This window comes from Pelobates fuscus, chromosome 6 (assembly GCF_036172605.1).
Source record: "Pelobates fuscus isolate aPelFus1 chromosome 6, aPelFus1.pri, whole genome shotgun sequence".
In the NCBI taxonomy this organism is placed as follows: domain Eukaryota; kingdom Metazoa; phylum Chordata; class Amphibia; order Anura; family Pelobatidae; genus Pelobates; species Pelobates fuscus.
In genome coordinates, this window is record NC_086322.1 from 48,484,075 (window position 1) to 48,498,982 (window position 14,908).

Genomic DNA, 14,908 nt, shown 5'->3' on the forward strand with positions numbered 1-14,908 from the left:
CCTGGGGACACGACACTAAGTGACACTGGGAGACTAGGGGACACTGGGAGACATGAGGCACTGAGACACTGATACATAGGAACACTGAGACCTGGAGTAATCAAACTGAGTCATGGGGACCCTGAGTCATGAGGTCACTTGGAGACATGGGGACACTGGGAGCAATCCATCTATATAGCAGAATCAAACCAAGTAGTTTTTGGTGATTTTACAGCATTTTCTCTTATGTTACTCCTTGTGATTTACATCATGTGATGTCACCCATACATAATTGATTATGTAAATTAGCAAGACCGGTATGTTTTTCCAAGAAAGGTGACAACACTAACTACTTTCACATACTCTTGCTTAAGTATGGAAACTTAAGAGGGATGTATGGGAACAAAACTTGTGTGGACTGGCTGACAATGAATATTGTGACGAAGTGCCCTTCGCCACTTTGTCCTGGAGAGGCCTGCTTGCCTGCCTCCTCCCCTGCGACTATGGTCCTGGACTATAGTGCACTGCAAACCCTGTATTCAGGCATATGGACTTGTATTAGACTGTCTTTTTCCCTTTATCTATGCTGTAGGTTTGGACTGCTAATATAACCTAACAGCCAGGGGATTTAGGCGAATATATTACATGAGAATGCCATTACTGGAGAATACAGCCGTTCGTATGATTTCATGCGAATTCTTTGTGCTCTGAATAGGTGGCCGCCATTTCGGGACTTTTCCACGTGTTCGCGGCCATCTTGCGTGCGAACAGCGGTGTTTGCCTGTGAACGCATGGAACTGAAAACGGAAGCACAAACAGGCGAATACCGCTAAGACCTCCAGACATCCAGAACTTCGCACGGAAACTACCGAACGACCGGCCGTTCGGTAGTTATACTTAACTTAGTATGGGGATTCTAGCGACCACAAAGATGCGAATGGATGGCAAGAATTTCGTCTATTTTACTGTGCGAACGGAGACCGACCGCAAGGCCAAAACTCATGGAACTATTTTCGGCTAGTTGGTCTGTGCGGTCGGTCAAAACTTTGGAGCCCTGTATCTCCCGAACCATCCATCCGAATGGGCTGATTTTTGGACAGACTGTTCCCCTGAACAAGGGCTATTTGGGGATACCAGATTTAAAGCTGTACCCCCTGGTTTTGGGGTACATCCAGAACTTGGGTAAAATAATGTATGTTTTAATTGGGTTATGTGCTTATCTGAGGGGAGGAGACGTGGGGGTGTTACCATGCATGTGATTGGTCAATTTCATCCTCCCCCTGGGAGTGTCCGGTATGTACCTGATCCTAATAAAAAGCAGGCTGGGTGTTCCAGTCCTGAGACCTCTTCTGACCCTCAATACGTAGCCTTGTCTCGTTATTGGAGGGAACTGCTATATCACACTGGGGATTGCTATGCTCTGCATATTCCCCTGAGCTCTTAATCACTTAGCTCTTTTAAGAGCTTGTTCCGGATACGCTCTCCTGGAGGAGAGGTCTTCCCCACACGGTCCTGGAGGACAGAAGCCGATCCAGGGTGGAAGGAAGACGGCGCGGCTCCAGTTAAGCTACGGCGGTTGTGGAGTCTGCGGTGGTTGTGGTGTCGTCTGCAGTGCTTGGAGTCCTCTGAGAGCGCTAGGAGCATCCATCAACGGAGGGTACTCGGTCGGGGTACACGGAGCTCCGTTACAGTGGTGGCAGCGGTGGGATGGCGTCCTAGTGCGAGGAGAAGCAGCTCAGAGACACTGGTAACGTTTGGAGTTACAATTGAGGGCAACGCTAGCCATTGGGCAGCGCCCCTGGCTACAACAGGATGGCTTCCCTAGGGCGAGGAACAGCATCCTGGGAACACCCAGCAAAACTGGACTATTGGTATAGTCACGTACAGTTTGACGCTATGCTGAAGCGGCGGTTGGATATCTACGGGTCCCTTCTAACCGAGGAAATGGTACCAAGAATAAGGAGAGAACTGGCGGAGTATCTGCAGATGGAAGCAGAATATCGGGCATTGAGGGCAAAGTATTCCGTCCCTGCGCCCCAACAACAGCGTGAGTTACAGGGGGCCGAAGGGGCCGTCCTTCCCCCCCAGCAGCCGTGTGTCCTACAGAGAGCAGAGACAGTTGGTCCCTCTCTACAGCAACAGGACCATGGTAAGGGAGTGGAGACAGGCGGTCTCCCTCTCCAGCGGCAGTGTGTACCCCAGGGGGCCGAAGGTGCCGTCCTTCCCCCCCAGCAGCAGTCTGTCCTACAGAGAGCAGAGACAGTTGGTCCCTCTCTACAGCAACAGGACCATGGTAAGGGAGCGGAGACAGGCGGTCTCCCTCTCCAGCGGCAGTGTGTACCCCAGGGGGCCGAAGGTGCCGTCCTTTCCCCCCAGCAGCAGTGTGTCCTACAGAGAGCAGAGACAGTTGGTCCCTCTCTACAGCAACAGGACCATGGTAAGGGAGTGGAGACAGGCGGTCTCCCTCTCCAGCGGCAGCCTGTGTTTCCAGGAAAGGAGCACAGCACCCCCTCTCTCCAGCGGCAGCTTCCCCCAACAAGGGGAGACACCAATCCTCCAGACGGCGCAGATGGGACCGTGGTCTCTGTGCCTGACCTACAGGGATGCTGGACAGCCTTTCCAGATCCCCAACTACCCTCACCGGGACACCCAGAGGAGGGGGTAAGTACAAATTCCCCTCCCCAGCTAACTCCTAGCGTAGCACCAGGGTTAACGGAGGCGATGCTAACCCCTCCTGACGTCCATGTTCCCTTGACTACTGAGCCGGACTATGGTCTCAGTACCCCAGCGGAAGAGCTGGCAGCTGGACAGAGCGCAGTCGGCCTCTGCCCTACCTTTGTCCCTGATCCAGAGCCTGATGTCCTGCAGGCTACCCCAGCAGAAGAGCTGGCATCTGGGCAGAGTGCAGTTGGCCTCTGCCCTTCAAGTACCCTCGGCATGTGGCCTCATTACCACAGCCAAATACCCAGGTGCAGTAACTGTGTGTTGTGGGTAGGCTGTTCCTGTACTTTGATGTTGTGGGGGGGCCACTCGGACATCTGTTTATTGTGGGTTGGTGGATCGACTAACGGAGGCACTGACCGACAGAAGGTCAGGTGCCTGGTTAGTCTTCCCCCCAAAGGGGAGATGTGTGACGAAGTGCCCTTCGCCACTTTGTCCTGGAGAGGCCTGCTTGCCTGCCTCCTCCCCTGCGACTATGGTCCTGGACTATAGTGCACTGCAAACCCTGTATTCAGGCATATGGACTTGTATTAGACTGTCTTTTTCCCTTTATCTATGCTGTAGGTTTGGACTGCTAATATAACCTAACAGCCAGGGGATTTAGGCGAATATATTACATGAGAATGCCATTACTGGAGAATACAGCCGTTCGTATGATTTCATGCGAATTCTTTGTGCTCTGAATAGGTGGCCGCCATTTCGGGACTTTTCCACGTGTTCGCGGCCATCTTGCGTGCGAACAGCGGTGTTTGCCTGTGAACGCATGGAACTGAAAACGGAAGCACAAACAGGCGAATACCGCTAAGACCTCCAGACATCCAGAACTTCGCACGGAAACTACCGAACGACCGGCCGTTCGGTAGTTATACTTAACTTAGTATGGGGATTCTAGCGACCACAAAGATGCGAATGGATGGCAAGAATTTCGTCTATTTTACTGTGCGAACGGAGACCGACCGCAAGGCCAAAACTCATGGAACTATTTTCGGCTAGTTGGTCTGTGCGGTCGGTCAAAACTTTGGAGCCCTGTATCTCCCGAACCATCCATCCGAATGGGCTGATTTTTGGACAGACTGTTCCCCTGAACAAGGGCTATTTGGGGATACCAGATTTAAAGCTGTACCCCCTGGTTTTGGGGTACATCCAGAACTTGGGTAAAATAATGTATGTTTTAATTGGGTTATGTGCTTATCTGAGGGGAGGAGACGTGGGGGTGTTACCATGCATGTGATTGGTCAATTTCATCCTCCCCCTGGGAGTGTCCGGTATGTACCTGATCCTAATAAAAAGCAGGCTGGGTGTTCCAGTCCTGAGACCTCTTCTGACCCTCAATACGTAGCCTTGTCTCGTTATTGGAGGGAACTGCTATATCACACTGGGGATTGCTATGCTCTGCATATTCCCCTGAGCTCTTAATCACTTAGCTCTTTTAAGAGCTTGTTCCGGATACGCTCTCCTGGAGGAGAGGTCTTCCCCACACGGTCCTGGAGGACAGAAGCCGATCCAGGGTGGAAGGAAGACGGCGCGGCTCCAGTTAAGCTACGGCGGTTGTGGAGTCTGCGGTGGTTGTGGTGTCGTCTGCAGTGCTTGGAGTCCTCTGAGAGCGCTAGGAGCATCCATCAACGGAGGGTACTCGGTCGGGGTACACGGAGCTCCGTTACAAATATGTTAAGGTAATGCTGACTTTGGTCTCTCTAACACTGTGGCATGTCCCCTTTCTTCTACTTCACTACATAGAGCTTTTTTCTGTCCCAGACTATATACCATGAGCTTCTGCCTCTTAGTAAGAAGGTAAGGAGACAAGTGGACCAGCGAGTGCAAGGGGACAGTCCTTAGCAAGCGTTGAGTGAGCGCATCATTAGACACTTTTATGCCAAGCTCAGGGTGCTGTCTGCATAGTATGCCCTTAGTTGGCCAGCTGCATGATTGTCAGGCAGCCTGACATGCATTCACGCCAGGCTGGTCTTCCAATTCTTTGGGCAGACATGTCCTTTTTTGGGGCATGTTCGCCCCTTTTGGCAGGTTACGTGATATGTGTCAGTGGCATACCCTTTAACCGGGCTCATTGACTTCTTGCTTGACTGGACACTGCTGGTAGGGATTATGGATTTACTTGAAAGATGAAAACATAAATTAGAGCGAGATTAGCATAGAGTATGTGTTTTCTTAAAGCTGCTGTTTTCTTTCTCTCCAGCACCATCTCCATCAGATACATGACTCTTGGGAGTGTTTTAGTGTTTTTGGTCGATAAGATTCTGTAATTAGGCCCATCATAATTGTCAGCACCAGGCCCACTGGGCTGTTAGAGTGAGTGTGTGTGTGTGTGTGTGTGTGTGTGAAGTTGTGGTGGGGAAAACGTGTGAATGAAAACCCCTTCCACCTGAAATAAGTGAATAGTTAATGCAATGTTAAATACAAATAAACACCCCAGGCAAGCCATAAGATTTGCTTTTACCACAGAAATCTCACATTAACAGGGCTCTCACTACTGCAAGGGATTCTGGGTAGGTGTATGCAAATGAGCTCAACAAAGAACCACATGTTTGCCTCATAATTCCACTTTATACATGAATTCCTTGGAGTATGTGTCTGCTGCATACAATAGCTTTGAAACGCAAGTCAGGAAGAGGTGCATTGCCATGGAACCACTCAGGGACAGCTGTTTTGTTGTTATTTTAACTCATCAGCATGAGATAGGTTACTGGCTTGCTATGGAGGCTTGGCGTTACTTGTTAAGTACATACCAAATAAGTTGTGGTGTGGCAAAAGTGTGGATGAAAACACCTCACCCCTGAAATAAGTGGATAGTTAATGCAATGTTAAACGCAATTTATTTGGTATGTACTTAACAAGTAACGCCACTGTTAAAATGAGATTTCTGTTGTAAAAGCAAGTTTTATAGTTGTATGGCTTGACTGGTGTGTTTATTTGTGTTTAACATGGCATTAACTATATATATTATGATGTTTTATATTTACTATTTTACATCATATTGTTTTCATTGTGCTATTTAAGGTCTACCTCTGAGTACTTTTACCTTTATAATTTTAAGGCGCAACCTTGCCTTTGGTATTTTAACCCCTTAAGGACACAACTTCTGAAATAAAAGGGAATCATGACGGAATATATCTTACCTATAATCCAGCCACAAGGCCAAACTGTCCCGGCAGCCTCATCTCCCTTCAGTTACATTCCTCCCTATCATTGCGGAGGAGGGATGTCAGGGAGTACGGACGTAGGGAAGGATTTGGGCGGCACAGGAGAAAGGCCGTGCCACCATTGGTCATCTGTCACAATTTGCACAGAATTTACATTAGTCAGCCTGGAACTCCAGGTTGGCTAATGACATACTAGTGACGCTTGCATGAGTCGAGTTACAGCTCCGGCAACACCATTTATTATCTCTGTATTTGGTGCGTTTCATAATGAAACACTCCCGATGCAGACTTTAAGCACCATCACCACTTCAAATCACTGAAGTAACTCTTTAACTATAATTATCCTAATATCCTCCTGTGTAATATTTTGAATATTATATAGATGAGAACTGTAAACCTTAGGGTTTATTTCATAAACAGTGAGCTACAGAGAATTGGATAGCGAACTTCAAAATAGCAAATATATTGTTATAATTGCTCGGCTATAATATCTGTGTGGCTATTTTAGCCTGAATTTAATCATTTTGATTTTATTTCACTACAATGCAGTGTTTATCAAATAAAACAAGGGAAAATCCATCATCCTTTCTGGATTTGTTGTAATTTAACTCCAGAGTAATTTTTTTGTGTTTGCTTAAATTTGTTATAACTTGTATGTTTTGACTACTCATTGTACAGCACTGCAGAACACGTTATCACTTTATGTATAACAATAGTGATGACGCGAACATAAAATTTTTGGTTCGTGAATGGCGAACGCGTACTTCCGCGAACGGGCGAACCGGGCGAACCGCCATAGACTTCAATGGGCAGGCAAATTTTAAAACCCACAGGGACTCTTTCTGGCCACAATAGTGATGGAAAAGTTGTTTCAAGGAGACTAACACCTGGACTGTGGCATGCCGGAGGGGGATCCATGGCAAAACTCCCATGGAAAATTACATAGTTGATGCAGAGTCTGGTTTTAATCCATAAAGGGCATAAATCACTTAGCATTCCTAAATTATTTGGAATAACGTGCTTTAAAACATCAGGTATGATGTTGTATCGACCAGGTAGTGTAAGGGTTACGCCCGCTTCACAGTGACAGACCAAACTCCCCATTTAACGCACCGCAAGCAACCGCAAACAGTCCATAAACATATACATAGGCAAGAAAAGGAAAATAAAAGTTCAGAGCGTAAACCGGACCTTAGAATGGCCGGACTAATACGCTAGAGACAGAGAATGGTCAAAGGGAAAGCCGAGGTCAAGGAAGCCAGAAAATACACAATACCGTTTACACAAGCACAAGTCAGGGAAACCAGAATTCAGAATAACCAGGGAAAAGCCAAGATCAGGATACCAGGAAATCAGATTCACAATGATAAAGCACTGTCAGGAAACCAGGAACAGGAAACCACGACAGTACAAAGTACTGGGGTGAGCTAGGGATTTAAATATCACGCGGCGGGCCGGCAGCCGTGACACCCTGTTACGTCCCCCTCATCAGGCCTTTTTTAGTCGAATGTATCGCCCACTGTCAGTCCCTTTGGGATCCATCCCTCATTCATCTTAATAAAGGTGAGGTAATCTAGACTTTTTTGACCTAGGCGACTTCTCTTTTCAGTGACAATACCTCCTGCTGCACTGAAAGTCCTTTCGGACAGGACACTTGAAGCGGGGCAGGCCAGAAGTTCTATCGCAAATTGGGATAGCTCAGGCCACAGGTCAAGCCTGCACACCCAGTAGTCAAGGGGTTCATCGCTGCTCAGAGTGTCGATATCTGCAGTTAAGGCGAGGTAGTCTGCTACCTGTCGGTCGAGTCGTTCTCTGAGGGTGGACCCCGAAGGGCTGTGGCGATGCGTAGGACTTAAAAAGCTTTGCATGTCCTCCATCAACAACACGTCTGTAAAGCGTCCTGTGCTTGCTGGCGTGGTCGTGGGAGGAGGAGGATTACTTTCACCTCTTCCCCTGTTAGATTCCCGTTGTGCTGTGACATCACCCTTATACGCTGTGTAAAGCATACTTTTTAATTGATTTTGGAACTGCTGCATCCTTTCCGACTTGCCGTAATTCGGTAACATTTCAGGCACTTTCTTCTTATACCGGGGGTCTAGTAGCGTGGACACCCAGTACAGGTCGTTCTCCTTCAGCCTTTTTATACGAGGGTCCCTCAACAGGCACGACAGCATGAAAGACCCCATTTGCACAAGGTTGGATGCCGAGCTACTCATGTCCCGTTCCTCATCCTCAGTGATCTCACTGAAGGTATGTTCTTCCCCCCAGCCACGTACAACACCACGGGTACCATATAGGTGACAACGAGCACCCTGGGATGCCTGTTGTGGTTGGTCCTCCTCCTCCTCAAAGCCACATTCCTCCTCTGACTCCTCTTCCTCACAATCCTCTTCCAGCGTTGCCGCAGGTCCAGCAAGCGATGCTGATAAGGCTGTTTCTGGTGGTGATGGTGACCACAACTCTTCATCTTCACGCTCATCTATGGCCTGATCCAGCACTCTTTGCAGGGCACGCTCCAGGAAGAAAACAAATGGTATGATGTCGCTGATGGTGCCTTCGGTGCGACTGACTAGGTTTGTCACCTCCTCAAAAAGACGCATGAGCCTACAGGCATTTCGCATGAGCGTCCAGTAACGTGGCAAAAAAATTCTCAGCTCCGCAGAGGCTGTCCTAGCACCCCAGTCATACAAATACTTGTTAATGGCTTTTTCTTGTTGGAGCAGGCGGTCGAACATTAGGAGTGTTGAATTCCAACGTGTCGGGCTGTCGCAAATCAAGCGCCTCACTGGCATGTTGTCATTTTTTTTTCGATTAGTGGTACTATGTGTGCAAGCTACTGTGACAACAGATATGAGTGGCACTGTGCACTGGCAGAAGTTGGCAGAGTAGATGCTGTAGGCCTGACACACATGCTTGCAGACAACTAACTGCTATTTAATCAATTACAGTCAAAATTCTTTTTTTTTTTAAAATGTACACTACTGTTACACCAGATTTGAGTTGCACTGGTGTGACACTGTGCCCTGGCAGGCTCTGAAACGCACACGTGTGAAGGAAACTGACTGCTATTATATTACAGTCAAAAAAGTGTTGTTTTTTTAAATGCAAGCTATTGTGACACCAGTGAGTGAGTGGTGGCACTGGGCAAGCCCTGAAACGCACACATGTGAAGGAAACTGACTGCTATTATATTACAGTCCAAAAAGTTTTTTTTGTTAAATGCAAGCTATTGTGACACCAGATATGAGTGGTGGCACTGGGCAAGTGGGCACAGTATACGCTGTGAGCCTGACACACACGCTAGCCGACAACTAACTGCTATTCCATCTATTACAGTCAAAATTTTATTTTTTTTAAAAATGTACACTACTGTTACACCAGATATGAGCTGCACTGGTGTGACACTGTGCCCTGGCAGGCCCTGAAATGCACACGTGTGAAGGAAACTGACTGCTATTATATTACAGTCAAAAAAGTTTTTTGTTTTTTTTAAATGCAAGCTATTGTGACACCAGATATGAGTGGTGGCACTGGGCAAGTGGGCACAGTATACGCTGTGAGCCTGACACACACGCTGGCAGACAACTAACTGCTATTCAATCTATTACAGTCAAAAAAAATTTTTTTTTTAAATGTACACTACTGTTACACCAGATATGAGTTGCACTGGTGTGACGCTGTGCCCTGGCAGGCCCCTGAAACGCACACGTGTGAAGGAAACTGACTGCTATTATATTACAGTCAAAAAAGTGTTGTTGTTTTTTTAAATACAAGCTATTGTGACACCAGTGAGTGAGTGGTGGCACTGGGCAGGCCCTGAAACGTACACTAGTGAAGGAAACTGACTGCTATTATATTACAGTCAAAAAAGTTTAGTTTTTTTTTTAAATGCAAGCTATTGTGACACCAGATATGAGTGGTGGCACTGGGCAGGCCCTGAAACGCATACTCGTGAAGGAAACTGACTGCTATTATATTACAGTCCAAAAAGTTTTATTTTTTTTAAATGCAAGCTATTGTGACACCAGATATGAGTGGTGGCACTGGGCAAGTGGGCACAGTATAGGCTGTGAGCCTGACACACACGCTGGCAGACAACTAACTGCTATTCAATCTATTACAGTCAAAAAATTTTTTTTTTTTAAAAATGTACACTACTGTTACACCAGATATGAGTTGCACTGATGTGACATTGTGTCCTGGCAGGCCCTGAAACGCACACGTGTGAAGGAAACTGACTGCTATTATATTACAGTCAAAAAAGTGTTGTTGTTTTTTTAAATGCAAGCTATTGTGACACCAGTGAGTGAGTGGTGGCACTGGGCAAGCCCTGAAACGCACACATGTGAAGGAAACTGACTGCTATTATATTACAGTCAAAAAAGTTTTGTTTTTTTTAAATGCAAGCTATTGTGACACCAATGAGTGAGTGGTGGCACTGGGCAGGCCCTGAAACGCACACTAGGGAAGGAAACTGACTGCTATTATATTACAGTCAAAAAAGTTATTTTTTTTTAAATGCAAGCTATTGTGACACCAGATATGAGTGGTGGCACTGGACAAGTGGGCACAGTATACACTGTGAGCCTGACACACAGGCTGGCAGGCAGGCAACTGCAATCACAGAAAGAAAAAAAAAAAGCAGACTGATGTTCTAGCTTTTTGTGGTGCTGTCCTTACAGCAGAGATCAGATGAGTCCTTCAGGACTGTAGTGGACACTCAGGGCCGGTGCAAGGATTTTTGGGTACATAGGCGAAGATGTATTTTTCCGCCCCCCCCCCCCATTCAAAAATAACATCTTCACCTATGTGCCTCTTAACCAGCCCTTCTCCCCGTCCATTATTGGTCCCCTCCCCTGTCCCTTAGTGTTCTTCTGACAGTCACACACACTCAATGACAAACACAGAGACTCACTGATCTGACACACACACACACTGATTGACACTCATTGACAGACACACTGATAGTCACACACAGACTCAATGACAAAGATACTCTCACTGATTTGACAGACACTCACAAACACACACTGACAGACACACACATACACTGACAAACTCACATGCAACACTCATACAATCACTCACAGACACACAGTCACTCACAGACACACATACACTCACTCACGCACACACTCACTCACACAGAGACACATACTCACAGACACATAGACTCTCACAGACACACAGACACTCACACACTCACTCACACAGACACTCACACACACACACACACAGACACTCACTCACACAGAGACACATACACACTCACAGACACACAGACACTCACTCACACACTCACTCACACACAGACATTCACACACACAGACACTCACACACAGACACTCACACACACACACACTCACTCACACACACAGACACACACACACACACACTCACAGACACACAGACACACTCACTCACAGACACACAGACACTCTCACACAGAGACACATACTCACTCACAGACACATACACACAGACACTCACTCACACTCACACAGACACTCACACACTCACTCACAGACACACAGACACTCACACACACACACACTCTAACACAGACACTCACACACACACACACACTCTAACACAGACACTCACACACACAGACAGACACTCTCACACACAGACACATCACATACATTCACAAATTATTTTAATAAATAAATAATATCCACCCAGCCTCCCTACCTGGAGAGCTGGTGTGGATCATTCCCTGGGGTCCAGTGGGGCTGCTGGGCGGCGTGTGGCAGTGCTGTGATCAGGCGCTGCGAGGGAGCTCTAACCTCTCTGCTCTGCTCCCTCGCGCGCTGCCTGTCTGCTGATACCGCGGGAGCCGGAATATGACGTCATATTCCGGCTCCCGCGGCATCACTAGACAGCGCGCGAGGGAGCAGAGCAGAGAGGTTAGAGCTCCCTCGCCGCGCCTGATCGCAGGACTTCCGCGCCGGGGGCGGAGATGGTGGCCGGCAGGAGGGAGAGCTTCCCTCCTGCCGGTCACTGAAATCTTGCGCCCCCGGAGCCGGTGCGCCCTAAGGCGGCCGCCTGTGCCGCCTTATGGACGCGCCGGCCCTGTGGACACTGAATACTACCTAGCTATCAATTTCCCTATCAAATCAGCAGCAGCTACACTGTCCCTACTCTCACTAAGAATGCAGCTTCACAATGAATGTAAAATGGATGCTGTCCAGGAGGTGGGAGGATCGTGGAGGGAGGGTCTGCTGCTGATTGGCTGGAATGTGTCTGCTGACTGTGAGGTACAGGGTCAAAGTTTCCTCAATGATAACGAATAGGGGGCGGACCGAACATTGCATATCTTCGCATGTCTTCATCATCGCATGTCTTCTGGACAGCCACTAGAGGCGCATTGGCAATGATTGAGGCATACTATGCCTCAATCACGCAGAGCGTCCGTAGAAAAGCATAGAAAAATGCTTTCCTACGGACACTTTGAATGTGCATTCGGTGCCGGTGACATCGGCGGGGGAGGAGAGGTAAGGGAGCCCGGCAGGGGAAAAGGGTGAGTAGCTGAAGGGGTTTTAACCCCTTCAGCGCCGTGGGAGGGGGACCCTGAGGGCGGGGGCACCCTCAGGGTACTATAGTGTCAGGAAAACCAAGCGGTTTTCCTGACACTATAGTGTCCCTTTAAGGATCCATAAAAAGGCCAGTTTGGTGGGTATTCAATAAACTGAAGAGCTAAAGCTAATGTAGCCAAGCTGTAGACCTGAGCTGGAGAATCTCAATTTTTCCGCCTGAGTTTTACATTTGCTACAAAGATTAGTGAATAACCGTGGCAGTGTTTTAATATAATAAAAATAACCGTGACGGTTGTTTTAGTACTAAAATACTGAAGGATAATATCCTTAGGATATTACATTATGCATTTGCAAGAGAAACTATAATACATTGACAGCAACAGCATAACAGAATGGGTTTCATGGTTGAACTTGATGGATTTTGGTCTTTGTTCAACCTAGATAACTATGTAGCAATGTAACATTAGTTGGTATAAAATTCTGATTAGAGTTGGAAGGCCAGTAGGTGGTTTGTGGCGAGTGGAGTGTCTGTGCCAACATAAGCGTAAAGCGGGATGCCAGTGGAAAAAAGGGATAGGCCAGTGATGCAAATCACGTCAAATGGGACTACAAAGCCTGGCATTGATGCACATCTGGCTACCTGTCAATCAAGCAAACACATACAATATAGAGGACATTAGTGGGCACACTTGCAGTATTTGTTTGCTTAGGTAATTTTAAATGATCTTGTAAGATTTAAAACTATATTTTGTTGTGTGTGTTCTTTTCCTTAATCTGTATTTTGTATATATTTTGGTCTTCGATGAAATTCCAACACAGTCAATCTGAATTATTTAATAAATATTCAATCTTTATAAAATATTCATTTTTTTATTTTGGGATGACATAGCCAATTTAATAACTGTTCTCTGGGGTTTTATAGCATTAGACGCGGAAGTGACACCATGCGCAGACTGCTGTGAGGGTGGTCGTGGCGTGTATGCACAAACGTTGCAATGAGCTTGTGGAATGTGCACGTTCAGGAGGAATCTGCTTTGAGACATAAATTATACCGCTATGTTAAGGTGACGATGCTTGGACATGGGGTGGCTTGGGACTAAGACAGTGGGAAAGCGTTTGGAATACTGACTGTATTCTATGAAACGTACGTGTTTAAAGAAGTGTAAAAAAAATTCTGATACAATGCAGCAGGACATGTTTTTTAATCCATCATTCAGATGTAGATGCCTTGAAAGCAATTTTATTGAACTTGCAGATGTCTTCGGAAATATACATTTCTAAAATGTCAGCGGAATACACACACTGTCAAGAATTATGGCACAATACAGTAAATACAGTTACCTATCTAAAAGCAGGCATCTGCATTTTAAAGGGATTTGCAGTATTCACTCAGGTACTGGGGCTGCTGGGTTTAAGATAAAATAGTTTTAGATATGCCTTATAACTTAGTTGTTCTGCATGCTCTGAACCCCACCCCCTCTGACTTCATCAGTACTTCCTTCAGTGGAGATTATACTATGCAGGGTCACATACAGACAAAGGGCCTGACCTTAGTTTAAACTGAGGAATTCGTTTCTCTGCTAAGTTAAGAGCTATACAGGAGCACAAGAAAAGGATTTTACAATAATATTTGAAAATAGTGTAAAATCTGTTCTGGTCAGAACATTGTTTCAACTTAGTATATCAATTAATAAAAATATTTTAAACAGGTAAATAATCGTTTTTCTTTGTGTCAATTTCCTGGCATCAGGTAGGAGAATTGTATGTGAACAACAAAAATCATATGAAAATGGAATATACAAGTCATATTTTTATGAGCTCTTTTATTTTATGGTAGAGACAGTTTCGCTTTAAGCATTTGTGATAACTGAAAAACAGATCTTGACTAAGCATGTGCATCATTTACCAGCCATAAGGCCAAGATTAGATACCACAGGTTAATAAACATCAGACTTGTATAATACAACCTTTGCTCCGGCCACGAAATTCATTCTTACTATAACCACTGTTCATTGTATTCCACATATTTTCAGTTTACTATGAAAATCACCACTGGGCAGATTGCAAGTAGTAAGTGCCACTTGTAATACATCATTGTACCAGTTGTGAGTCTCAGGCCTATTTTTGCTATCATTAACCCCTTAAGGACACATGACATGTGTGACATGTCATGATTCCCTTTTATTCCAGAAGTTTGGTCCTTAAAGGGTTAACCTATTTCCTTCCTCCTGGGTTTAATTCCCAGAAGTTGATGCAACATAGATATACCCAGGGCCGGACTGGCCCACCGGAATACCGGGAAATTTCCCGGTGGGCCGTCGGCAACTGGGGCCGGGGTGACCTGCGGCCGCAGGGAGAACTTGAAAGGCGGCCGCAGGGGAAGCTTTTCATGAGGCCGGGAGCAGGCTCTTCTGGGGGAGCAGGCTGTTCTGTCTCTGCTCCCCCTCCCTCGCGCGTTAGAAAGAGACCGGTGCCGGAATATGACGTCATATTCCGGCTCCGGTCTCATTA